The 25564-nt window shown below is 43.5% G+C and overlaps 1 protein-coding gene and 1 pseudogene across 1 annotated transcript in view; both read left to right on the forward strand.

Moving 5' to 3' along the window:
* The window catches only part of LOC147708073 (potassium/sodium hyperpolarization-activated cyclic nucleotide-gated channel 1-like), a 2256393-nt gene that overhangs the window by 1659219 nt on the left and 571610 nt on the right, over positions 1-25564 (forward strand). The window lies entirely within an intron of this gene.
* Positions 7397-8682, forward strand: LOC147708076 (uncharacterized; annotated as a pseudogene).

Raw genomic sequence — 25564 nt, forward strand, 5'->3', positions numbered from 1 at the left:
ATAACTTGCGCGCCTGCAATGCACTGCTGATGACGTCACATATTACATCACTCATGACATCACTGATGACACCATCCAGTGAATGTGTGTCTTTCTGAAAAATAAATTTGTTTTGTATATGTATTTGTAAAGTACGATGGAAGAATAAATGGTTAAATAAGTGTGTAAATTGATGTTTGTTTTTAAAAGAATTGATTGGTTAACTGCCTTATTAAGTGTATCTTAGTGAATACATATATTAGCAAGTAACTTTTAAATATTGAAATGTATGTATCAGTGTTTCACTTTGTGTATAAGTGGCTGTATGGGTTGGTGACTGACTCACTGTTTGTATGTGTTTTGAAGACAGCATATGTACAGGACTGTATGGATGGATGAGTGTGTATATGTGTATGTTAGTGAGTAAACGACTGTCTCACTATTGTCTTTTTCAGTAACGACATATGTTTTAATCTAGTATATGTGAGTATTGATTTATAAAAGTGAGTATATGTGAAAGTGAGAGATTATAAGAGTTCCTGTTTAAATAAGTATGTGTTTATATGAGTGATTGTTTAAGAGAGTAAGTATGTGTAAGTATTCTTAGAAGTAAAGTGGTAGTGTGTGTATTGCTGTGTATGCAAATAAATGGATGTTCAATAGTTTTTTTGCATGTGTGAATATGTGTGTGAGTAACTTTTGGATGACTGTCGAAGTGTAACAGGATGTATGGGTGTATCACTACATATAATCAGTGAGTATATGTATGAGTGACTATATAGAACTGTTGGTGAATGAGTGGATGTGTATATAGATGGTGGAATTACTGAATTGTTTGTTGTAACTGGTATGGGTGTCTCCATTTTTTTGAAAATGTTAAATACTATTTTTGAATATGTGTTTCAAGGCATACATTACACTGAAAGGAGGTCTCTCACTCTGTCACAAGGATGGTGTCATCAGTGATGTCATGAGTGATGTCACTGACCATGTCATGAGTGATGTAATATGTGACATCATCAGCAGTGCATTGCAGGCGCGCAAGTTATAGTGAGTCCAACTAACTATAACGTGGGAATTTCAATGGTTTTATGTCAGTACAATTTCCAGCTAACTATAACTGGTGTGAAACCTATGGTTTTTTCAGTGAATTTAATAGGTTTTTTAAATGCTAATTCCTAACTATAACTGGTGTGAAACCTATGGTTTTTTCAGTGAATTTCATAGGTTTTTTAAATGCTAATTCCTTTCTATATCGATTTTCTAACCTATGTTTTTTTTACAATTTGCTGTTTTGTGTAAGTATTAATTTTTAATTTTTTTTTTTCTTTTATCATTTTTTCCTGGGGCGCTCTGGGTGCGCGCTCCGGTAAGCTCTCCGGTAAGCTCTCGGGAAAACGCACCCAGAGCGCTACTTTCGTTCGTGAAAAAAATATGAATGAAAAGTTAATAAAAAGGCAAAACATTTCGTACCATACAAATAAAAGCAGTTTTTTTTAAAAGGAAATGAAAATGATTTTGCATTTCCGTAAAACTATGATGACGTCACTTCGGCGCGCAACGTAAGCGCCCCCGGAAGCGCCTACGTTCGCGCCGCGTATGCGCCCCCGGAAGCGCCTACGTTCGCGCCGCGTATGCGCCCCGGAAGCGCCTACGTTCGCGCCGCGTATGCGCCCCGGAAGCCCTCCGGTGCGCGCAGCGTCAGCGCGTCAAGTCATGTGACCTTACAAAGAATGAAATCCCCACCCATTTCCTTCACTTCTTCTTTCACTTTTGTGACTGCAAGACCTGCCTTTTTGCTCCTGGATCTTTCTTGGTTTAACATGGCTGCCAGAGAATCCAGCAGTGATGAAGAACCTGAATTCATCAATGAAGAGCCTCCTCAACGAAAGGTGAAGGAACATTTTATTTGGAAATTTTTTTAAATACCACCTAACCAAAAAAAGGTGAATGCTCCAAAAGTGGAGTGCAGGATCTGCAAAGAAGTACTGTCACGGGGTAACCCCTTAAAAAAATACTCATTTGGAAACTTCACGATGATCCGGCATGTGGAGAGGAAGCACCCCCAGAATTTTGCCCGGGAAAGTGTCAGGGCTCTGGCACAAGAGGTTCCCAGTGATGGGGCCTCTACATCCACCGGAGGAGCAACTACTTCTGGGAGAGGGCAATCGCAGGAGCTTGTGCCAAATATTCAACCTGCTTTTAACCATGGCGCCCTCAGATGCAGATACTGCAATCAACTCCTTACCTTTGGGGAACAAAGTGTACAGCTCATGGTTCGAGCATTGGAAAACCATCGCTGCCCTTTCCACCCCTCATTTTTTTTGTTCTTTTTGCTCCTGTTGAGCAGTTTCCATTCCCTGTTTTTGTTCCTGTTTTGAAAAAAGAAGTAAACAAAAGTTCTTTTCAGAACTACCTCCAATTCTCATCAAAGAGCTATATTCTTTAAAAAATGAAAAAGAGTAAGTGAAATGGAGTGCATTGATAATGGAAAGGAAAATGAGTAAGAAAGAACAGAAAGGTATGAGAGGAGAAAGGAAGTGAAGTAGGGGGACTGAAAGAAGGTGAATGTTGGGAAGAAAAGTAAGGAGAAGAAGAGTGAATATAGGGAATGTTGATATTCAAAGAAAATGTTGAAAAGGAACGGGGGTGTGGAAGGGTAAGAAAAGATACATTGCTGGAGTTGAAGGCTGAAGGCCTCATTTATGAAGCCATGCATCACCTTAACACCACCAGAGCGTCACTTTTTGTGACTCATCAGTCCAGTAAAAAATGCACCTTATTTATTCATATTTACAAAGTGGCGCATCTAGGTAGATGCGTCACTTTGTAAGCCCCTGCGCCACATTATTCCTACGTCAGGTGTAATGTATGCAAAAGGGACGTATTGACGCAAGAAAGGGTCGTAGAGATGACGCAGTGAAATCTATGAGATATCACTGCGTCACTTTTATGACGCTGTTGCATCCAAATCTTACGCCTGTTTCACAGCAGGCGTGCAGGCCCTTTCACATGGGGCTTGGCCCCATGTGAAAGGATACATTGCTGGAGTTGCTTCATTTTTGTGACACACTCCAGCAATGCTTCACTTTTGCGCTTACAGATACGTCTGAAATACTAACGTATCTAAAAGAACTTCCAACATAATACGTCATAAATTTAATATGACGCATGAGTAGAAGACTGAAGGACTCATTTATGAGGCCATGCGTCACTTTAACGCCACTGATGCGTTACTTTTTGTGACGCACCAGTGCTGTAAAAAATGCATCTTATTCAGTCATATTTACAAAGTGACACATCTAGGTAGTTGCATCACTTTGTAAGCCCCTGCGCCACATTATTCCTACGTCAGGTGTAATGTATGCAAAAGGGACGTATTGACGCAAGAAAGGGTCATAGAGGTAACACAGTGAATAAACTGGAGGCCTCATTTCTGAAAAGTGACGCATCGCTGCGTGAAAACAGCGATGCATCACTTTTCTGTGCGCACTCCTTACGACATTCCAGATGTGTCATATTTAATGTATGACGAATCATGTCGCAAGGAGTTACAGATACGTCAGTATTTCTGACGTATCTGTAAACACAAAAGTGACGCATTGCTGGAGTGCGTCACAAAAGTGACGCAACTCCAGTAATGCGTCCTTTCACATGGGGAAAGCACCATGTGAAAGGTCTTGCGTCAGTCTTACACCTGCTGTGAGGCAGGCGCAAGATTTTGACGCAACAGCATCCTAAAAGTAACGCAGTGAAATCTCATAGATTTCACTGCGTCACTATTACGAAGCTTTTTGCGGGGGAATGCCCCCTCTGCATACATTATACCTGACGCAGGTATAATGTGGCGCAGGGTTTTAAAAAGTGACCCATCTACCCAGATGCGTCACTTTTTAAATATAGCGCAACGATGCGCATTTTTTTACACCGCTGGTGCGTCACAAAAAGTGACGCACAGGCGGCACAAAACTGTCGCAAGGCCTTCATAAATAAGGCCCTGGATTTTCCCCGTGCTTCCCTCCCCGGTGCGCGTACCGGGCGCTGCCCCGTGCAAATCGAAAAAAAATATTTTTTTAAATTGCCCCGCGGGACCCTATTTTAGCCCCCACATCAAACCTAGGGGGTCAGGAGGGGGTCTACCCTGCCCCCTTATAGTCATTTCTCCCTTTTTTTATGTCACCTCTTGTGTCTCGATCCTACCGAGACACAAGATGGCGGCCGCTCCGGACTGTTTCGAATGTTTACAGACACCCATGAGCCAATCAGCTTTCCGCGCGCAAGTCGCGTGTCGCGGCTGGTGCGCTCCCCGGTGCGCGCACCGGAGCGCGCCTATAGATATATATATTTTTTTGAACCTAAATTACTCAAAATCCACTGGAGCACATATCTTGAGACATAGCAAAGGCACATCGGGCTACCAGTCCATACAATTTTGCCAAGTTTGGTGGAAATCCATTCAGCCGTTCGGGTTAAAAGTGAAATCGACCGCCCTATGGAAATTACCATGGGGAAAACGCGTTTTGGGACCCCCCTTTTATCTCGGCCCCCGCTTGACGAATCCCCCCCAAACTTTCAGGGAAGGACCGGAACGCCGCGAGGCCATTTTGAGGAAATTTTCAGTCAGATTCGTCAACCGGCGCCAAAGTTATTTCAAATAGAATTTTGAGATTTAACATTGAAAAAAATCCTAACTATAACTACCTACTGGCGACTGCCAGTAGGTAATATATATATATATATATATATATATATATATATATATATATATATATATATATATATATATATATATATATATATATATATATATATATATATATATATATATATATATATATATATATATATATAAATATATATATTTTTCACTAGAAGATACAGATGAGCTATAGTGGACAGAAACCAGTTGAGGTTGTTCTGCACATATTAGATAACAAAATAATAGCAGTACAGAACACTAGCGCACAAACTCTGAGAAAATTTAACAGACGCCAAATTTCCTTGATATCTAAAGCGTGGAACTTGTTGGGAATCCCACTCACACAGGGTACTGAGATAAGAGCATCTACACTGCATCTAGTGAGACTGTGCCTGCCAGCGCGAACCTATAGATCCCCTACCCATAGCCCACACCTTACACTTGAGGGACCACAGTACTCACAAAGCTCCCCCTCCGTGGGGGACACTCAAGACATACCTTTGCAACTACCATTGGTGTCCCCATCAACATCATATACTACTGAAACCCCCTCCACAGAATTAATTCAGTCAGTGGGAAGTGTAGTAAATAGCGAAAGCCCTGATCTCACCCACCAGCATTCATTCACACCATCTCCTCCAAGCACCAACTACCCGGAGAGGTAGTGAGATTTACAGGATACCCACGCCCTACTAGGCTGTGAACATCACACATTATTTTTACAGGTGCTGCACGACCCCAACTTACCCCTGGTTTGTGAGCATCACGCCCAGGAGCTGCATGACCAGCTGCAGCAGCAGCCATCACCAAGTCTCATAGAGCTGCTACAAAGACACCCTTCCACAACGCATTATCCATTATTGTGGGCATATTTACAAAACCGCCTGTTAAAAGGAGAATAATGTTGTCACATTCACTGCTACAGATTGCCCACCTCAAAGGTAGCTCTAGGATATGAGCAGACAGCCCACACAATACCCAAGACTACAGATCACGGTACACATAGAGAACGGTCATGTTACTGCCCTTTCTGAGGATCTAACAGCATCCTCTGTTCAGGTTTCACCACTGACGGGTACAGTCATCTTGACACTGGTCTCACTCCTGGGAATTGACACAACAGACTCGCAGCAGGTGAGATTGACTATAGCGCCTAGTGGAGTAACATCTTCATCCCTTTCTATACACAACGTTGAGGAATAATGACACCGCCTCTGAAACACGTGATAAAAAACTTTACAGCTCAGGAAAAGTGTATCATGAAACATTGTATCGAGCATCACAAACTCACACAAAATATGCTGCACCCATGGCCCAGAGAAGGTACATTTGATAGGATGATACTAGATCACGCTAGAACATTCCTGGAGGGTAAATACTCTGGTAGCAAGCTCAAAAAATGTAAAGACACCCTGGCTATGTGGAGCGTCTTTAAGGACAATGACACACCACCACCAACACCCACTGAACCTCCACCAGCTTATGACTCAGGTGGTATGTATCCAGAACCGGTTATCAAAACTGACTTAGAACCCTCATCAAATTACCGGGCAGCCATGGGCCATGTCGATATCTCTATCCCAGACATCTCAGATGATTTACGAGACAGTAGACCAGAGAATACACAGGGCCAGCTATCCCTAAGCTCCCAAGGCCCGGTGATGCAGGGTGCCGCTTCAGGAATGCCAGGTCAAATTGACGCGCTATTTACAATAAGGATGACTCCTGCATCCAACTCTGCAGGCCCCCAGCAGGAAGAGGACCAAGAGAGCAATGGGGCCTCTGGCGGTTCACAGCACAGTTCCCACATGCCACTCCTCAGACTTTACCGCCCAGTCCCTACACCCTTCACTAGGGATCACGATACCTCCGGAACAACTAGACATGCCCAATCCTGTCCCCTAGCCAGCAGCATTACAATACACAGACACACCAGAGTGGGTGGCAGCCCCTGAACACTGGTCCTAGGCGAGGGGAAGGACACCTGCTACAATTCAATGAAGAAAACAGGGACAGCAAATGATATCCCTCTGAGGTAGTCCCTGAGAGAGATATCAACAGGTGGAGGACAGAGCAGGATTTATTCCAAAGAACGGGTAGAGAAGCAGCGGACATGTCACATGAACAACACTCAAGAAACACCACTGATAATACAGCAACACTCCAGCGATTGTCATTTCAAGTGGGCAGAGTAGATGATAGAATGACTGAACTAACGAGTGGCTTGGGCCAATTTAGTAAAAGGCAACAACCAACACTCAATGAATTAGCGAGTGCTGCAAACAGCGCAGAGTCACACAGTGGTGGGGTCCCAACTATCATGCGACAGCAAGAGCCATGGATATACCTACATCAGGAAGCCCAAGGTGCAGCCCCACCAGAGAATAACACAGCACCTTCCTGTACAGCCACTTCAGTGTATTCCAAGCTCCGCCAACAGTCATTAACTACAACCCCCAGGTGACACCGCCACAGACACCTGCCCACCAGGCACCACCCCCAGTGGCTGCACCTCACGGAATAGTGCTAGACATAGACAATTTGGACCTGCCAAATGTGATTGAAAGAGCAGAAAAAAGGTGGAGAAGGCAGAGAAGAACAGAAGTAGAAAAACTTGCAGTGTTAGGTAACCATGGGAGACCTAATGATATCCCACAGGAATATGATGTATCAGGCACAGCACACCTGCGCACCACCAGATCTAGAGCACTGTACCACATGGCCCTTAGCAGACCAGGACAGTCATTGACCAACGATCTGACACCAAATGAGATAGTAGTACTTGGAGAAGGGTCTGACTATTATGTCAATCCATTCTCAGATAACTTGGCAGGCTGGACAGAAGCTAATGCACCCCAAATGAATGCTTGGCCCCGAGATGGGTCTTTTGAACCAGAGGAAATGGCCACTGCTGAAGAATATATCTTGCAGGGGGCAGGAGATGACTATTGGGACTACGACTACATGCACCAAGGCCTAAGGGTCTGGCAGAAATACGCACAAAGGTATGACACAACAAGGCCCACAGGGGTAACACGCCAGCTGCCCCTGTTGTTTAAAAACGTCTGGGACCGCGCCATGTATGTCCCTTGGTCCCTTATGGACAAAGAAAACTTGAAGAAGGAACTCCCACCCCTCACAGAGGGTGCTGGAAAGTGGATACAAGCCTTTGAAAACACACTACAGGTGTGCCATTGGCTCTTGGGGATGTAAAAAGTCTGCTCACTTCCCTGATTGGAGAGGATGCAGATGATATGTTCACACGCGTTGACTACAGACTTTTCACCACTAACACAGAATTCGATGGTAATCCTTTCAATAAAATAAGGTCTGCCCTATGGAGTGAACTACGCCGGAAGTTCCCCGATGTCCCAGACATCGGGTCTCTAATGTCACAAACAATGCAAAGCAATGAAGACCCCGCACAGTACATTTCAAGAATGAAGGAAAAGTGGCATCAGGAGTTAGGAGAGAAATGGGACGTGACTGGAGGTAACTGTAGGTTCTTCTACCACACAGTTAAAAAGGGACTGCCCACCGCAGTACAGGACAAGTTAGATGGAATAGTAGCAATGGAATGCAAACCTTGGCCAGAAATACAACATCACATCATTCACTTTTCCAAGAAGGAGCAGGAGCAGGAGAAAAAGAGGCAATTAGCAATTGAAAATGTAGCTGCTAAATTAGTGCAACAAAAACTAAAGAAAAGGGAGGTTCTTGACGCAGTTATGGTAGCTACACCAGTGAGTCAAATGACTGCTGTCACTAACTTTCCACAAAATGCCCAGAATGCACTAGGAGGTAACATGCAGGTAGCCACACAATCCATGCAGGCACAGCCCATCCATGATAATGGACAACAACAGCAGTATAATGATAACGAGCAAAATGGTCTGCAAATACTGGGATGCGAGGGAGGGGTAGAGGGTCAGGCTCTCAGAGATCTGCCCCCCAGCCAGGAGCACGACTGTGTTACTACTGCCAGCGGCCAGGTCACTTTATAAAGGACTGCCGTACTAAAATACGGGATGAGGAAAGGTCAGCAGGTAGAGTACACCCACAGCAAATTCAGGCACCAACACAATACGTTCAGCAGCAGCCACAACCACTGCAACCCCAGGTAGTGTACACCTACGCTTCTGCAGCACAGCAACTGCCAATGCTGCAGCAGGTGCAATTACAAACACAGGTGATGGCCCAAGTACAGCCCCCAGTTCAACAAGCACAGCCACAACTACTTCAGCAACAAATACCCGTGTACCAAATGGTGCCACAGACACAAGTTCCTGTACCTCAGGGAGCCACAGTACTGCCCACCACCAATTCAGTTTTACAGGGCACCATCCAGCAGTACCGGGCTGGAGGGTATCAAGTTAGGACAGCCCACAGACAACCCTAGTGTGTCCCTTGTTGTCGTGTCTCACAAATAATAGAGAGGATCCAGTTGTGTATTTCACGATTAACAACAAAACGTATAGTTTTCTGATCGACACAGGTGCCACATTCTCCTATATAAGGGAAGGAGCACTGCCCATCTCCACACAGGGTTTCTCTAAGGCAATAACAAGGGTCCCTTTCACAAAGCCAGTACCATTGGAAATAGGAGGCAAATGTATTAAGCAGCGTCTGCTTTACTCAACACAGTCCCCAATGAATCTCTTGGGACGTGATCTCATGGCCAAGTTAAATAAGACAATACACTTCAGTGAGGATGGCACAATGACTTGCTCCATTTCTGGTACATCACTGACCAGAATGATGGCTGTCACTGTGGATTCTTCCCTGAATGATCAGATAAGAGCCCGCCCAGTGGATGAGCAAGCATTTTCCACAGCGGTTCACATTGTCATTGCCAACACACCAGAGATAAACGGGCACACTGTCCATCTTCCCAAAGAATTTCTCTTCCGCCCTCAATCTCAGAATTTCCCAGTACCTGACAAAAACATGATCCTAGGAATGCACTGTCTTGAAATAACACCTACATATGGAGCTTTTCTAGCCATAGATGACTTCGCCCACACATGGGCCTGCGTCATTTTCATTGAGCCTGGACGTCTGGTGAGAAACATTTCAGATAAAGAACTATTCAGTGAGCCTGAGGAACATTCGAAGGCAGAAATTATATATCAAAATCCAGTCCCCCTGTCAGTGACAGTTGAAATTAGAACACCAACTCCCCCCACAGTAATTGATACTGCACGTGACTCAGACTTAGCTCAGGTACCCAGCATCCTCTGGACCACAGGTCCCAAGGATGTAGGACTCTTTCGATCAGCTAAACCATTCAGAGTAAGACTGAAAGAAGGTGCCATTCTCCCCAGAGTGCGCCAGTACCCCTTGTCTAAAGAAGCGGAAGAAGGAATTGCCCCTACCATACAGGCATTACTAGATCAAGGCGTGATATACCCCTGTATCTCACCTTGTAACACATGTCTGTTTCCTGTACGCAAACAACAAACAAGCCAATGGAGGCTAGTTCATGATCTTCGCTCGATTAACAGCATAGTGGTCCCAGAATTTCCCATTGTCCCTGACCCTTCAGTAATTCTTACTAACATCCTACCCAATACCAAGTACTTTTCCGTCATTGACCTGAAAAATGCCCTTTTCAGTGTCCCACTGCATGCTGACAGACAGTTTTTATTCACATTTTCCTTCAGAAATAGGCAGTTCACATATCAAAGATTGCCCCAGGGCTATTGTGAGTCCCCCAGTGTGTTCAACAGAGTTGTCAAAGATGATTTGTCAAACTTCCAATGTGACAGCACTCTGCTTCAATATGTCGATGACATACTTCTCTGTAGCACCACAGAGCAAGAGTGCCGACAGGATACAATTGCCCTACTTACAACACCAGCACAGAGAGGATATAAAGTAGACAAACAAAAACTGCAATACTGTCAGGAAGAAGTGTAGTACCTAGGTCAAATGATTTCAGCATCAGGAAGAAGAGTTACGCCAGGAAGAGTAGAAGTAATCAGGAACACTCCAGAACCTCCGACAGTCAAAGACATGCAAAAGTTCCTAGGACTAGTGAACTACGTCAGACAGGGGGTCTTTGATTATTCTACTGTAACTGCACCACTCCTGAAAGCTGTCAAAATGGCTAAAGACAGGCATAACAAGATTGACTGGACACCTGAAATAACATCAGCCTTTACAAAATTGAAAGATGAAATTACAAATGCACCAGTGTTAGGCTCTCCTGACTACACAAAGGAATTCTATCTGTTCACTCACTGCAATGGACAGGTCATGACAGCAGTCCTCACCCAAAAATACCCCATGGGCCACAAACCAATTGCATACTTCAGTGGCATGTTAGACTCAGTGATGAGGGGCCATTATCCTTGTGAACAGGCTTTATCGACCACAGCATTCACTGTTGAAAAAAGCACCCCCATAGTTATGGGCTCCCCTCTGACACTGTATACTGAGCATTCTGTCTTTGCAATAATACAAAAAGCTAAAACGACCCTTACCACACAAAGAGTGTCCGGATACGAAGTCATACTGTCATTGCCATCCTTGAAGGTTGTTAAATATCACACGGTCAGCCACGTTCTTTGCCCATCCCGTTGCCACCACTGATGATGACACTCATGATTTTGCAAAAAAAAGAATTTTCTTATCTGCGCACTCCCTTATTTAGTACATTTTTACTCAAATACATACAATGTTCAGGTAATGTTAGTGTGCTTCTTGGTTGAAAGGTAGCCAACCTGAAAGTAACAAAAGAACCTCTGGTGGAAAACTCCACTAGTTTACCAAGCGCACTACATAGTATTAAAGTATAACCATCGTAGCAATTGAAACCTTGTTGATTTAATTGATCAAAAATAGAGAAAACAAGATTGTTTCTTCAAAAACCATATATTTTTATGATCATTTGCATATAAATCTCATTTGTTCCGACAAGTCAGTCAGACGTTTTAACAAATGCTAAACATTTTTTGCAGGAAAAAACACTAAATAGCAACAAAATAAAGTTAACACAATAATTGTTCTGCTGAGCAATACTCTGATACATTAGAAATCACAGTTGAGAAGTAAGCCCAATGCATTTCGGGATGATTCCCTTCTTCAGGGGCACTGCGAAAATAAAACAATGTGTAAATGTTTTGAAATTACAATCAATATATTTCAACTTAAAATACATTCAACTACTGTTTAGATGCGGGGGCAGTTCCTGAGGTCCAACTTATAATTCACATCTTGACAGTTATACAACTATTGCATTATGGACATCCTATCCAGGTCAAGAATCCCGTATACAAGTAATGATGATTGGGTTAACAAATGCTGATTGGGTTAAACACTATGATCCAAAGATTTTTAGAATGAATGTTGATAAGAAGACATTGTGTGTTATATAAGTGTGGGGAGGCACTAGGTTGAGTATCATGCTAATTAAAAGATGCTGCTATACTTTAAACAATAACTTTTGTACTCACATTTCAACTGTTTAAAACCTCATAGTTATGGGAAGGTGCTTCAGTTTCTTGAAAGCCTCTAATTCGATTCTTAGAGCTAAGGGCGTAAACAACAACATATGTGTGTATAAACCACTTTTGATCAATCGACCTCACTGACCAAACCTCCATTATATTCAAGCAACCTCAACTTACTTAGTGTAATTACGAGCGCTGGCCAATAACTAACTGGTCTCTACGTGGGTGATATGTGCTGAAAAGGATCAGACTTTTGTGCGTTTAACGTCTTCTTCACTTGGACGAGGAGTCACTGCATCTATGGTACAATAAATGAAACAGTGTAACAAATTCCTTACCCTGAATGGTTTAACAACGTGAGAAAACTGCTAGAAAAATTCAGGCACAGTAATTCAAACTAAGATATATGATCTTGTTCTTAGCACGTGGTTAACTCAATAAACTACCCTGCCTGTGTTAACCCACAGTCGAAATCGTATTTTAGTAACCAAAACTTTAAACATGGCCACATTGTTTCAAAACGCCTGATAACTGCGTGCCTGTAAACCCTTTTGATGTTGTCTCTCCTTTACAGCGTAATGATGCTAAGAATGTCACTGAGCGCTTAGCTCAAAGCATAAAAACCATGCGTTTCAACACTTCATGATTTTGCTAGTTATATTATTCTAAGCTCCTAACGTGATAACACTCACCTATGGAGAATGCATCCTCACCAAAAGTCGGCACACCTTTCACCTCGAGTCTAAAAAAGCAAGCGTATCTATTTTAAGCACTTTTCAAGTCTCAACGAGCCGCTAACGTAGCTACTACAGCTTGCATTGACTCACCTCTCACTACGAAGATTCTGGTCGTTCGTGTAGCTCACTCCACCACGGAAGATTATCAAGAATGTCTGAGCCTAATTTATATCCGTAATCAACTAACATCCAAATGGGACTGTATTGTATCCTCCTCTATCTCGCGCCCGCGTGACCATTATTGACAGAGTAGTAGGACCAGGAAATACGCGTCGGCCATCTTAGAGAGGTAAACATCGAGGACGACTTCACTGTTGCTACCGCTATACGTAATCACTATTGTGCACCTCCGTGGACATTGTAAATAGGGTCGCAAAGCGAGACAATTCCAAAATGATGTAAGAGCGGAGTGCATTAAACCTGGTCACCGTTGGTGAGGAATATGTGTTATGTACTATATAACAACCTTCACTCTGTTGAGTAGAGGTAGTAAACAAAGTGTGGTACATGTGTCATGTTTACTGACCATTACTGGAAAAGTATCTATAAAAAATGATAAATGCAATTGGACCTGGATAAGAATCCATAATTGATATACAATGTGGGCAACTTATTAATTAGTGTTCTACTTGACCCAAAAACGCATATGATGACATGACAGCGTTAAACAATATTCAGCAATCATGTATTAAAAAAAGAACAAAATATTGTTATTCAGGCAATGTATGAATTATTACTGTGAGCAAACTCAATCAAGCACTGCTAGTACCTCATAATCACTAGACATTGTTCACAGTGATGTATATCTAACAGGAACAATAAAGTTGTAATTCCATCATGAAAACAGCTGTTCATTTAAGCCAGGTATAAGATGTTGTTCGCTAGAATTGATTAGTTAAACAGATAACATCTTATGAAGATCACATAACTATAAAAAACATTGCAGTTCAATCCTGTCGTTAAGTCCGCTCGGGACCAAAGTCTGGAGAAACTTTGTCCACCAGGCCTCTCTCTGTGCTAAGTGTCTTGAATGATTGTGGTCTTGTTTTGCTGAAACAATTTCAAGAATGGTGAACCTAAGCTGTGCATTGGTGTGTTGATGTTCTAACCAATGTGTTGCAAAGTAGGACTTAGTAGACTTGGTTCTGAATGTGCTTTTATGTTCGGAAATGCGTATTTTGATTTTTCTTGAAGTTTTCCCAACGTAGAGCAAACCACATGGGCATCTGATGGTGTAAATTACATTCGAACTATTGCAATCTCCGTTGTATTTTAATGAAATGCTTTTCCCCGATTGTGGGTGGTAGATGGTATTCCCTGTTATTACGTTGTTACAGTGTACACAATTGTAACATTTACGCATTCCATTGAACAAAGGTTGATTTTCTGAAGCTGTAGCTTTCAGTATTTCTTTAAGGTTCTTACTTCTTGTGTACGCGAACAAAGGTTCTTCATCGAATAGTCCTTTAAAATCAGGCTCTTGTTTTAACAGTTCCCATCTGGATTTTATGATGTGTTTAATTGCTGGGGATTTCGATGAATATTTGGACACGAACACATGTCTGTTTGTCGTTTCTTTTAGTTTACTGCTGAGTAATTCTTCACGGGGTTTAGTTTCAGTTTTACTCAGAGCTGTTGCCAAAACTTCTGTAGGGTAACCTCTTTGCTTAAATCTCTCTAACTGTTGTTGTAGAGCTCCTTGTAAATCAGCTGGATTGGAAGTTATCCGCTTAACTCTGAGCAATTGCGAGTACGGCAAATTATTTTTCAATGAAGGCGGATGAAAGCTTGAATACAACAATAAGTTGTTTCTATCAGTCGGTTTTGTGTACACTGATGTTTCCAATTTGTTCTCGCTTTGAGTTATCAGGACGTCCAAATAGTGAATTTGTTGTTGGCTAATCTCATGGGTGAATTTAATCCTTTCATGCTTGTTGTTGAGTTCACCAATCAGCTGTTCTAGTAGAGCCTGTGAGCTTTTCCAGACTAGGAAAATATCATCTATGAATCTGATATAAAAAGCTAAGTTCATGGCCCAGTCATCCTGCTTGAAAATATGTCTATCCTCAAATTGTGCCATAAAGGTATTTGCGTACGCTGGTGCGCCTGAAAAACCCATTGATGTTCCACTAACTTGAAGATAAAATCTATCTTGCCACGACAGATAGCTATGTTGGAGACAAAATATCAGTAACTCCAAGATGAAAATCTTGTTGACTTCCAAATCCGGTAACTGCAGCAGAGCCCACTCGCTAGCTTCCACGCCTTCTTTAAGAGGAATCGATGCAGAACAATTATTGTGTTAACTTTATTTTGTTGCTATTTAGTGTTTTTTCCTGCAAAAAATGTTTAGCATTTGTTAAAACGTCTGACTGACTTGTCGGAACAAATGAGATTTATATGCAAATGATCATAAAAATATATGGTTTTTGAAGAAACAATCTTGTTTTCTCTATTTTTGATCAATTAAATCAACAAGGTTTCAATTGCTACGATGGTTATACTTTAATACTATGTAGTGCGCTTGGTAAACTAGTGGAGTTTTCCACCAGAGGTACTCATGATTTTGCCACATACTGCCCAGATGAGTCTGGAACAGCAAAAGAGGACCCAATAACAGACAATACAGTCTACTTCGTTGATGGTTCTTCTACCATTGATCAAGAGACAGGGATAAGATTCACAGGAGATGCAGTAGTCAGAGCACAACAGGATAACTCCTCAGATTCTCTAGACATTGTACAGCAGATAGCATTGCCATCACATTACTCAGCACAAGCAGCTGAATTAGTGGCACTGATTGCAGCCCTCAAACATGGAGCTGATGAAAGAATTACTGTATAATCTGATTCTGCTTATGTCACCACAACAATACATTCCAGCATCTTGAGATGGAAAAGGCGTGGATTCCTTAAAACAGATGGCACGCCTGTGATGCACAAACAGTTACTTGAAGAACTAATAGATTCATTGACACTGCCAACAGAAGTAGCAGTAGTGAAATGTGCTGCACACACAAATGGCCAAGATTTCGTTTCCATAGGAAATGCCATGGCAGATTGGGCTGAAAAAGCAGCAGCCAGAGTGCCCTGACATGCACCATCTCTATCCCCAGCACAAAATGACTGTGCCCCCATTCTGCTTGCCCAAGATGCACCCTAAGCAGTGCAAGAAGATACACAAGATACAGTTGAGGATCATAGTGAATCACCACTCCCAGATACACCTGATCCATCACGTCCATACACTATTGATAATACACAGCACTATGATCTCATTGCACAACTGCACCTCAGAGAGATACAGGAGAGTACCCCACCTGAAGAAAAAGAGTTGTGGAAAAGGAGGGGAGTGCAGCAGGATGCTTCGGATTTCATTTACAGACAGACAATGACAGGAAAGCCTGTCATGCCACAGGCTCTTTTGCAAATAGCACTCACCCAGCTGCACCTTCCTACACATGTCCTTCGTGATATCATGTCCACAACTTTGCAGACAGAGTGGTTCATTCCCAATGCATATGAGCATATACAACTCTTTGTTCAATGCCTCATTTGTCAACAGTATTCCCCTAATCTAGCTATGAAAACAGTCGCATCAACAATACCAAGGCCCAAGGGTCCTTTTAGAGAGCTCCACATTGACTATGTAGACATGATTGAAAGATGCCAGAACTACCGATACCTCATTGTGGTGGTGTGTCCTTTCTCACGGTGGATTGAGGCTGGACCATGTGTCCATTGTGACGCAAAGGCTGCAGCCACCTTCCTGCTTCGTGAGGTCATATGTCGCTGGGGATTACCGGATGCCATTCGCAGTGACAATGGCAGCCATTTTTCAAACGCCTTTTTTGACACAATTGCGACAATGTTAGGAGTAAAACATAAGTTGACTTCAGCCTATCAACCCCAAAGCAAGGTATTTGTGAGCGCCTCAACGGCCTGCTCAAAGCCAAGATCAGTAAAATAAGTGCCACGATTGGAAAGAAATGGCTCTATTGCCTTCCCAGCGCTTTGTTTACACTTAGAAACACTCCTAGCTCTGATCATCACCTCACACCCCACCAGCTTGTCACTGGCAGATCAATGAATGTGGTTGTTCCTTCCACCAGACCTAAAGTAGACAATGAAGCATCTCCTGAGATTGTGAAAGCTGAATTGTTTGATTATTTGTGTGCCCTAACTCGTGCTGCTAGGTTTGTTTCTGTTCAGGTATCAAAGACAAAGAACAAAAGCACCATTTCTGCTGAACTTTCGCTTATTCGCCCTGGGACACAAATCTTCATAAAGAAACAAGTCCGGAAGTGGAGAGACCCCAAGTACGAGGGACCATTCCAGGTCATCGACTCTTCACTTACTGCTGTTCGAGTAGCTGAACTCAAGTCATGGGTTCATCGGAGCCACGTGAGGATCCACCCGGCACCATACGAGATCTGAACATTGACCGAAAAGAAGGCATCATGTACCCACTGACTATCCAAGAACAAAAATGTGGAGATCGTATGGTGACCTATGGACTGAGGCGCAGCAACAGACCCACCTCACATGTCAAGTTTTCAATGAAAAACATATGTACAATTGCCATTATTTTCTTTGTTGTGTTTGTAGTTTCAGTAACCGTATTCCACTGGTTAGCAGTGCGATCAGAGAAAGAAAAAAGAGCTACTAGCGACATTAAATCTGTCACGACCACAGGGCACTCCATGCCCAAGACACTTCCTGTTAACAAGCAAACTGGGATAAGCACCAGCAGCAGCTATGACACCTATGCACCACCCACATTGACACCTTCCTCACCCCAAGCCGACCCCCAAGAATGGGACATGGTACTTGATATTACCTTGAATACTCCTGTGCCAGGTACCCCTAAACGTTCCCGCCAAAACAAACAAAGTATCAGATATAAAATGGGTCGCAAGAAAGTGTCGGTCAGATACACATCACGTACCCAACTTAAGGAAGAACAGGCTATGCAAATTTCAGACTGGGTCAGTAATCTCCAAAACACAGTTGTTTACACCTTCGACCAGCACACTATACCTGATAATAAGCCAGCAGAGGAAAATGGGATTCACAACGCTCTATTAGACAACATGTGGTACAGAGACATGAGGGAGGTTGGAAGAAAGGTCACAAATGAGTCCTGCTTTGTATGTTCTCACATTCCACACGCTATAGGGGCAGACAAATTGATCTTTCCCAGAGAAGTTCTACCACCCACCGCCCAATGTCTCCTACACCTGTTTCTTTGCCGCATTCATGGTCAGATAAAGCTCCAATCAGCCGAGATAAATGAGGCATTTGTAAACGCCACAGAGTGGGATGACAAGGATATTACATTTAAGGTTGTTTCTGATCCAGGGGAGTTTAGAAGAAGAATGGAAGTTTACCATGGTATGAGAGTGCCTGCCGACATAATGAAGGTTTGGGAGTCTAACTTTAAGACACTAGGGTACTTCACCTTCCTAACACCCCCATCGAAATGCCACTCACCCAAACATCAACAAGCCAACCATACCTATGACACGTGCCCATTGTCAGTGGAGACCAATTCTGCGCCTACAGGCCAATATTTATTTCAACAGCAAGTGGAATGGCCCACATGAGTTGATATGTAAGGCAGCCTCCTTAGGTAGTCCAATTGTGGGACAAGAGCACAAACACTATGTCAATAAGGATATTAGGAGGGAGTGTGCTGAGATATGGGCACAAGAAACTAGAAGATACACTTTCAATGAGGGTACAACATACAAACCGAAAAGAGCTTACAAGCTAAAGTCTCCTCTCCTTTGCTTCCTAGGTAATGGAACAGTTCCTGTGGGTCGAAACACTAATTGCAGTAGAACGGTTTTTGATTCGGACCTTAAGTACGGCACCTCCAGACTCATGGACATCTATTGGGCCTGCGGAGAACATATCTACCTGCAGCTGCCTCCCCACTGGCAAGGACTTTGTTCCATCGTCACGATGCATGAACTGCATCTGGTTGTTCCAGGAGCGAACATTTCCAACATTCATACCCACCCGATGACAAGTGTCACCCTGCTCCACCACCAGAAAAGGGAAGTCAAGAAGTATTTTCGGATGGCCCTTTTCATGAGATTCCACAAGAATTCCGCCTTTTCAACAATGCTGAACTTTCCTTCGGGGGCGTTATCCCCCTGTTCCAGACCAAAGCCAATGCTCGCTGGCTCCAAGTGACCAGGTATGAGCTGATTCACCTTGTCAACAACACCCGTGATGGGTTCAACGCCGTGAAAGAAGAACTACAACCTTTGAGACTCATGGTTCTGGAACACCGCTATGTTCTAGACCAGTTAACTGCGATGAATGGTGGTGTATGTGCCAAGGTGGGCAAGTCCAGTTGTACTTTCATAATAGCCAATGATGCGGACAATGGAACACTTACAAAGGCTATCGAGGACTTGGACAATTTGGGGAGAAAGATGCATGAGGAGGGAGGTGCACAAGCAGACTTTTTTGCTAATTGGTTCAATTTGGACTGGATGCCTTCATGGCTGTCTGCAGTACTGACATTTTTAATGCCAATATTAATCGTGATGCTGCTGTTGTGTTTCGGGACACAGGTATTATTGCACTGTATTAAGAAGTTCAGCTCTAAGGTAGTTGGGATGAACTACGCTGACTCAGGTGTGTACACAGGGATACGCAGGGTACAAGTGGAAGAGGAAGAGTTAGAAATGTTAAACATAGTAGAGCTCACCATCCCTGACTCTTGCACAGCACAGGTTCCTCCTGATAGTCAGTACCAGGCCCAGGTATATGGTGGCCCACCACTTCTCTCTGGGAAAGACTTGGTACATCCTTATGAGACAATGTGTGACAAATTAGGAGGACCACATGAGGACTGAGGAACTGCCCTGAACAAAAGCTCAGAAGAACCGCTTCTTCATGACTCACCATGGCCACTCCCCCCGGCGCCAGCTAAATATGCGGTTTGAATGGTGTTCGATGGTGTTCAATAAAATGAACAAAAAGGGGGATGAGAGAGGGATAGATTTTACTGTATAAATATCCTGGGACATTCTTATGACTCAGCTAGCATAGACCCCTGTGTGTAGGCCTTGCTGTTCAAAAGTATAGGCCTTGGTTAGATTGGCCAGAGTACTGCCGTTTTGTGTTAAGAAAGCAGAAGGCATGTCTGAGCAAGATTTCATCCAGCTCCACTGTCTGCGAGGCTTCTCCTCCTGTTTAGAGCCCCCACCCCACTTTTGTGCTAAAGTTCAACTTCCACCCTATTCTTTCAACATACAGAGGGCTACATCCTCAAACTGTGTATGAGAAAAGGGGAACTTCGCCCCTCAGCTATGTCAAGCTGGAGTGATGGATGTGGCAACAGGTTGTAGAGATTGGTACGCACACACATAAATATAATCCCTTTGTGCAGTAAATTGCTTTTTTTGTTAACCAAAGCAGATTTACGATAAACTTCAAGTCAACAAAGCATGACCTTAAGTCTATCATATGTGCCACGGTTACGAGAAGGGCTGCATTTTGAATGTATGGATGGGAAAAGTACAAAGTAGGCCGTAAATGACGCAAATAGGGTACGTGGCATGAGGTGGCGTGAGATGACGTTGCCTTTAACTTCTCACCGCCTGAAATGATATAAAAAGGAGGTCTGCAGAAATATCTTTGGGCAACTCCTGGTCTGTTGTAGGCATCAGGCAGGCGAGTTGTCTCCAAGAGCTCTTGATTAATTGATTTACTTAATATATATACTAGCTGTATTGTATTTTACATTCTGCAGTATGAAATGTTATATCTACTGTGCTTTCTTTTAACCTTGCTTTTTTCCTTTATTACATTTGAAGTGTTTAACTTGTAATTGTAAGATTTCTCACTTATAGGCAGATGTGAGTCTTCTCAAATAATATGTATTTTGCTTTTTAAATGTACTTTGCCTCAAATGATAAATGTGTCTTAAGGTTTAGACCTTCTCTCTTACTGTCAGAAAACTGTCATTCTGTAAATGATATCTGGTCCACGAGGCTATCTGAGAATGCGGAGCACTGGACACAGAACTATGATTTTTATGCCTTTGTATTAAAGTATCTAGAAGTTGCATCTTCTTAATAAAACTGTTAACCTTCCAGATTTGGTTTCCACGGCTCACATATCTGTTTTCTCTATTTTTAGAGCAAGCGTTCCTGCACACCCCAATACAAATTAAGCCGCCCCTTTGTCCCTAGCTCACTCTCACGGTCATCCCAGCGCAGGCTTTCTGAGCCGTTGCGCCCAGCCCCTTGATCTTCTGCCCCGTACTAAATCTCCCTCCAACAACATACAGCCATTAGCCATGCCTCCCCTAAAGTTGGTGTTGGTGAGGGATCGTAAGATACATGTCTAAGAGGTCGATTCACCACATACCTCAACTCCCACCATCACCCCTGTGAAGCAGTGGAAGGAGTACAGTGTTGTGGGGTCCCCTGTTACACAGGTGTTTGAGGGCAAGAGGCAAGGCCAGAGCAAGCGTTCAGCAGGGTCCAACACGTCCCCAGAGAGCAGACCACCACCAGCACACGATCCACCTTTGATGGGAAGTGTGTCTGTGGAGCCAGCACCACTTCCCAATCCTGTCAAGTCCAGACCGAGCTTCCAGATCACCAAAAAGCGTAGACACACATCGCAAACAACCAAGCCTCATACTGTCTCTCCAGTACAGCTGTCTCCAGCTCCCAGTGCCACCCAGCCTCCTGGACCATACAACCCAGTGGGTCATCAGTACAGTGATGTCACTACCTCAGCTGCAGTTCACTCTCATGTGTCAGATACTGGCACTGTGTCTGTTGTCCACTCTCAGGTGTCAGATACTAGCACTGTGTCTGTTGTTCACTCTCCTATATCAGGTACTGCCACTGTGTCTGTTGTTCACTCACATGTATTAGATACTAGCACTATGTCTGTTGTTCACTCTCCTGTCTCCGATACTAGGACTGTATCTGTGGTTCACTCTCGTGTAGAAGATACTTGCATGGTGTCTGTTGTTCACTCTCCTGTATCAGGTACTGCCACTGTGTATGGAGCTTTCTCTCATGTATCAGATGTTAGCGCTGTGTCTATTGTTCAGTCTTCTATGTCAGGTGCTGCCAGTGGGTCTGCACCTCCGATAGTACACACCTGATTCTCTGGTGTGAGTTTAAGCCCCCCTCACACACATCTCTTTCACATTGCTGGCTGGACTGCCCATTGTAGGCACCCTGGCTGTGTTGTTGTCCATGGCAGTGTATATGCACCACATTTCCCTGTGCTGCCTCCGATGTACCTGCTTCTGTTCTGGCCACTGGCCCTGTTTGAGTTTTGATGCAATGTGCCACTGACTTGTGCTGCCTCAGATGTACCTGCTCTGTTCTTTCCACTGGCCCTGTTAGTAATATGATGCACTGTGCCCCTCACTTGTGCTGCCTCAGACGTACCTGCTCTGTTCTGGCCACTGGCCCTGTTTGAGTTTTGATGCAATGTGCCCCTCACTTGTGCTGCCTCAGATGTACCTGCTCTGTTCTGGCCACAGGCCCTGTTTGAGTTTTGATGCAATGTGGCACTGACTTGTGATGCCTCAGATGTACCTGCTCTGTTCTGGCCACTGGCCCTGTTTGTGTTTTGATGCAATGTGCCCCTCACTTGTGCTGCCTCAGATGTACCTGCTCTGTTCTGGCCACGGGCCCTGTTTGAGTTTTGATGCAATGTGCCACTGACTTGTGCTGCCTCTGATGTACCTGCTTCTGTTCTGGCCACTGGCCCTTTTTGAGTTTTGTTGCAATGTGCCACTGACTTGTCCTGCCTCAGATGTACTTGCTCTGTTCTGGCCACTGGCCCTGTTTGAGTTTTGATGCAATGTGCCCCTCACGTGTGCTGCCTCAGATGTACCTGCTCTGTTCTGGCCACTGGCCCTGTTTGAGTTTTGATGCAATGTGCCACTGACTTGTGCTGCCTCAGATGTACCTGCTTCTGTTCTGGCCACTGGCCCTGTTTGAGTTTTGAATCAATGTGCCACTGACTTGTGCTGCCTCAGATATACCTGCTCTGTTCTGGCCACTGGCCCTGTTAGTAATATGATTCAATGTGCCCCTCACTTGTGCTGCCTCAGATGTACCTGCTCTGTTCTGCCCACTGACTCTGTGGGAACTGTGCTTCATCGTGCCCCTTGGTTGTGCAGCTTCTCATGGACATGCTCTGCACTCTCTCATTTCCCTGGTTGGAACTGTGCTGCTTCTGGCCCCTTGGTTGTGCAGCTTCTCATGGACATGCTCTGCACTCTCTCATTGCCCTGGTTGGAGAAAAATGCTAACTTTAAGACTTTCGGTATTTACAGAAGGCATTTAGGAGTCCCAAAGTTAGGACTCCTAACTTTACTACTCCTAAACTGAGAAAAATCCTAACATTAAGACTTTCGGTATTCACAAAAGGCATTTAGGAGTCCTAAAGTTAGGACTCCTAACTTCTGTGAATACCGAAATGAGTAAGTACCTTCTGTGAATACCAAAATGAGTAAGTGCCTTCTTTGAATACCAAAATGGTAGTAAGTTTAGGATTTTGTCTTACGTTAGTACTGTGAATCGGTCCCCAAAGTGGTTTAATATGTTGAGCATAATCAGGAATATATGTACTGTCAAAATGTGAAAAACCCAAGCAGAGACTGCAATTTTTGAAGTGTGCTTGGGGGTTGCAAATGCTCAAATGTTTTTAAAAAGTGAGAGTCAGGCTTTTACACTCATTGGTTAATTTGTAACAAGGAAAAGGACACTGAGAAAGGCAATGTTAGATTTAATAAAATGTAACTTATAACCAAGTTCAGCAAAGAGCGTTATAATACCATCTACTCTTGCTAAATGAGGATTCAATTCATCATCAGTTTAGTAGATGTCATTGACATATGACAGAGTATCTACATCAACGTTATGCAGAATTGCTACAATGCTTGCCTCGAAGACACCTGGGCTGTTTTTATAGCCCACAGGAAAGGAACATACCATCTTTGAGAGCCGAGGCTAGAAAACACAGCCCAATCGCAGCTCTCTGGAGCCAAATTGTGTCTGAAAGAAAATTGGAAATATCAAATGTAGTTCTGCATTTTTTTACAAACAATATTAATAATTAAGTCTGTGCTATGTGTATTCTGCATGGCAAACGTGCATTCATGATCTTTCAAATGTCTGTAATGTAATACAATAAAACAGGAATGATCTGGTTTCAAAGCTGGAAGCAGAGGATTGTTTATCTGAGACACCAAAAGTTTTATCGCTCCTTGGTATTCTAACTGGGAAAGAATTTTTTTAACAGATGCCTAGGTATCACATTTTAAAGGATACTGTGGTTGTGGTTGCGGAGTAGAATGTATAAGAATAACATGAAGGGGGAATCATTATCCCAACCAGCATGTTGCAATATAAAGTGGGGGCTAAAGCAAGAGCCCATTCAGAACCATACGCTTGTTTGACCTCGTCAGGGACAAGATGCGAAAAGAAAGGAATGATAATGTCCTCACCCTGGGGACAAGCAAGACTAAAATAAGGAGGCCAATCAACCTCAGCCAAAAGAATGTCTTATGAAGAAGGGAAATTTTCTCAAAAGATACCTTTAATGTTGCGTTTAATGTCACCTTCAAATTTTAATATCTAAATGATAGAGCCTATCTGGAGGTGCGATGTGTGTGTCCGCGGTTTCTACAGTGACAATAGGTTCAGGTGCTCTTGGCCCCAGAAACTGGCGGAGTGTCTTGCGCACTATGGTAACTTTTGCTGCATGAGAGTGACCGCCCAACTCCCATCCAGGAGAAGGGTTCTCACCACCTGGGGCATATTTAGCTGTCAAACCTGCAATTTTCCTCTTTTGACAAGGGGCTTTATATGGAGATGATTGATTCCCTTTCTTTATCTTTATGTCAAATGAGCATTGTGTCTCCCATTTAGGTTGCATGATCTCTCCTTGTCTGCGATCAGATCACCCTCATCTGTGGTACTATTGATCAGACAAGACCTGAAAGGACTGAAGACAACATGGATCTAGAATCTGATATCGATCTGGAGTCATGATTTTAGAGTCATCACGAAAATTGTATAACCGTTCAGAGGACTCGGCAGGGAACCACCATGAGGTCTACCCTTCTATAGCGATTGTTTAGAAATATCCCAAGTCTTTTTTAGGAAAGTTCTGGGGTGGACCAGCATCCTTGTCAGAAACAGGGTGGACAAGTGGTGGAACAGATGGTCTGGTTCCCAAACTATTACGATCTATGAATTTATACACCTGAGTGATGATTATAGGTAACTCACGTTCGTGGTCTACTACACATATAGTCAAAATTCTATATTTTTCTTGTGGTCCCATAAGGGGGAACACAGCAAGAAGTTGGTAAATTTTCTGGAAAATCCCCAAAATAAAGTCCTCTTTATTGGTTAGGTGTTTGCCCATAAATAAATGCATAAATGTTGTGGGGTCCCCTGTTACACAGGTGTTTGAGAGCAAGAGGCAGGGCCAGAGCAAGCGTTCAGCAGGGTCCAGCACGTCCCCAGAGAGCAGACCACCACCAGCACATGATCCACCTTTGATGGGAAGTGTGTCTGTGGAGCCAGCACCACTTCCCAATCCTGTCAAGTCCAGACCGAGCTTCCAGATCCCCAAAAAGCAAAGACACACACCGCTAACAACTGAGCCTCATACTGTCTCTCCTGTACA

The sequence above is a fragment of the Lissotriton vulgaris genome, chromosome 6 (genome assembly GCF_964263255.1).
Source record: "Lissotriton vulgaris chromosome 6, aLisVul1.2, whole genome shotgun sequence".
Classification (NCBI taxonomy): domain Eukaryota; kingdom Metazoa; phylum Chordata; class Amphibia; order Caudata; family Salamandridae; genus Lissotriton; species Lissotriton vulgaris.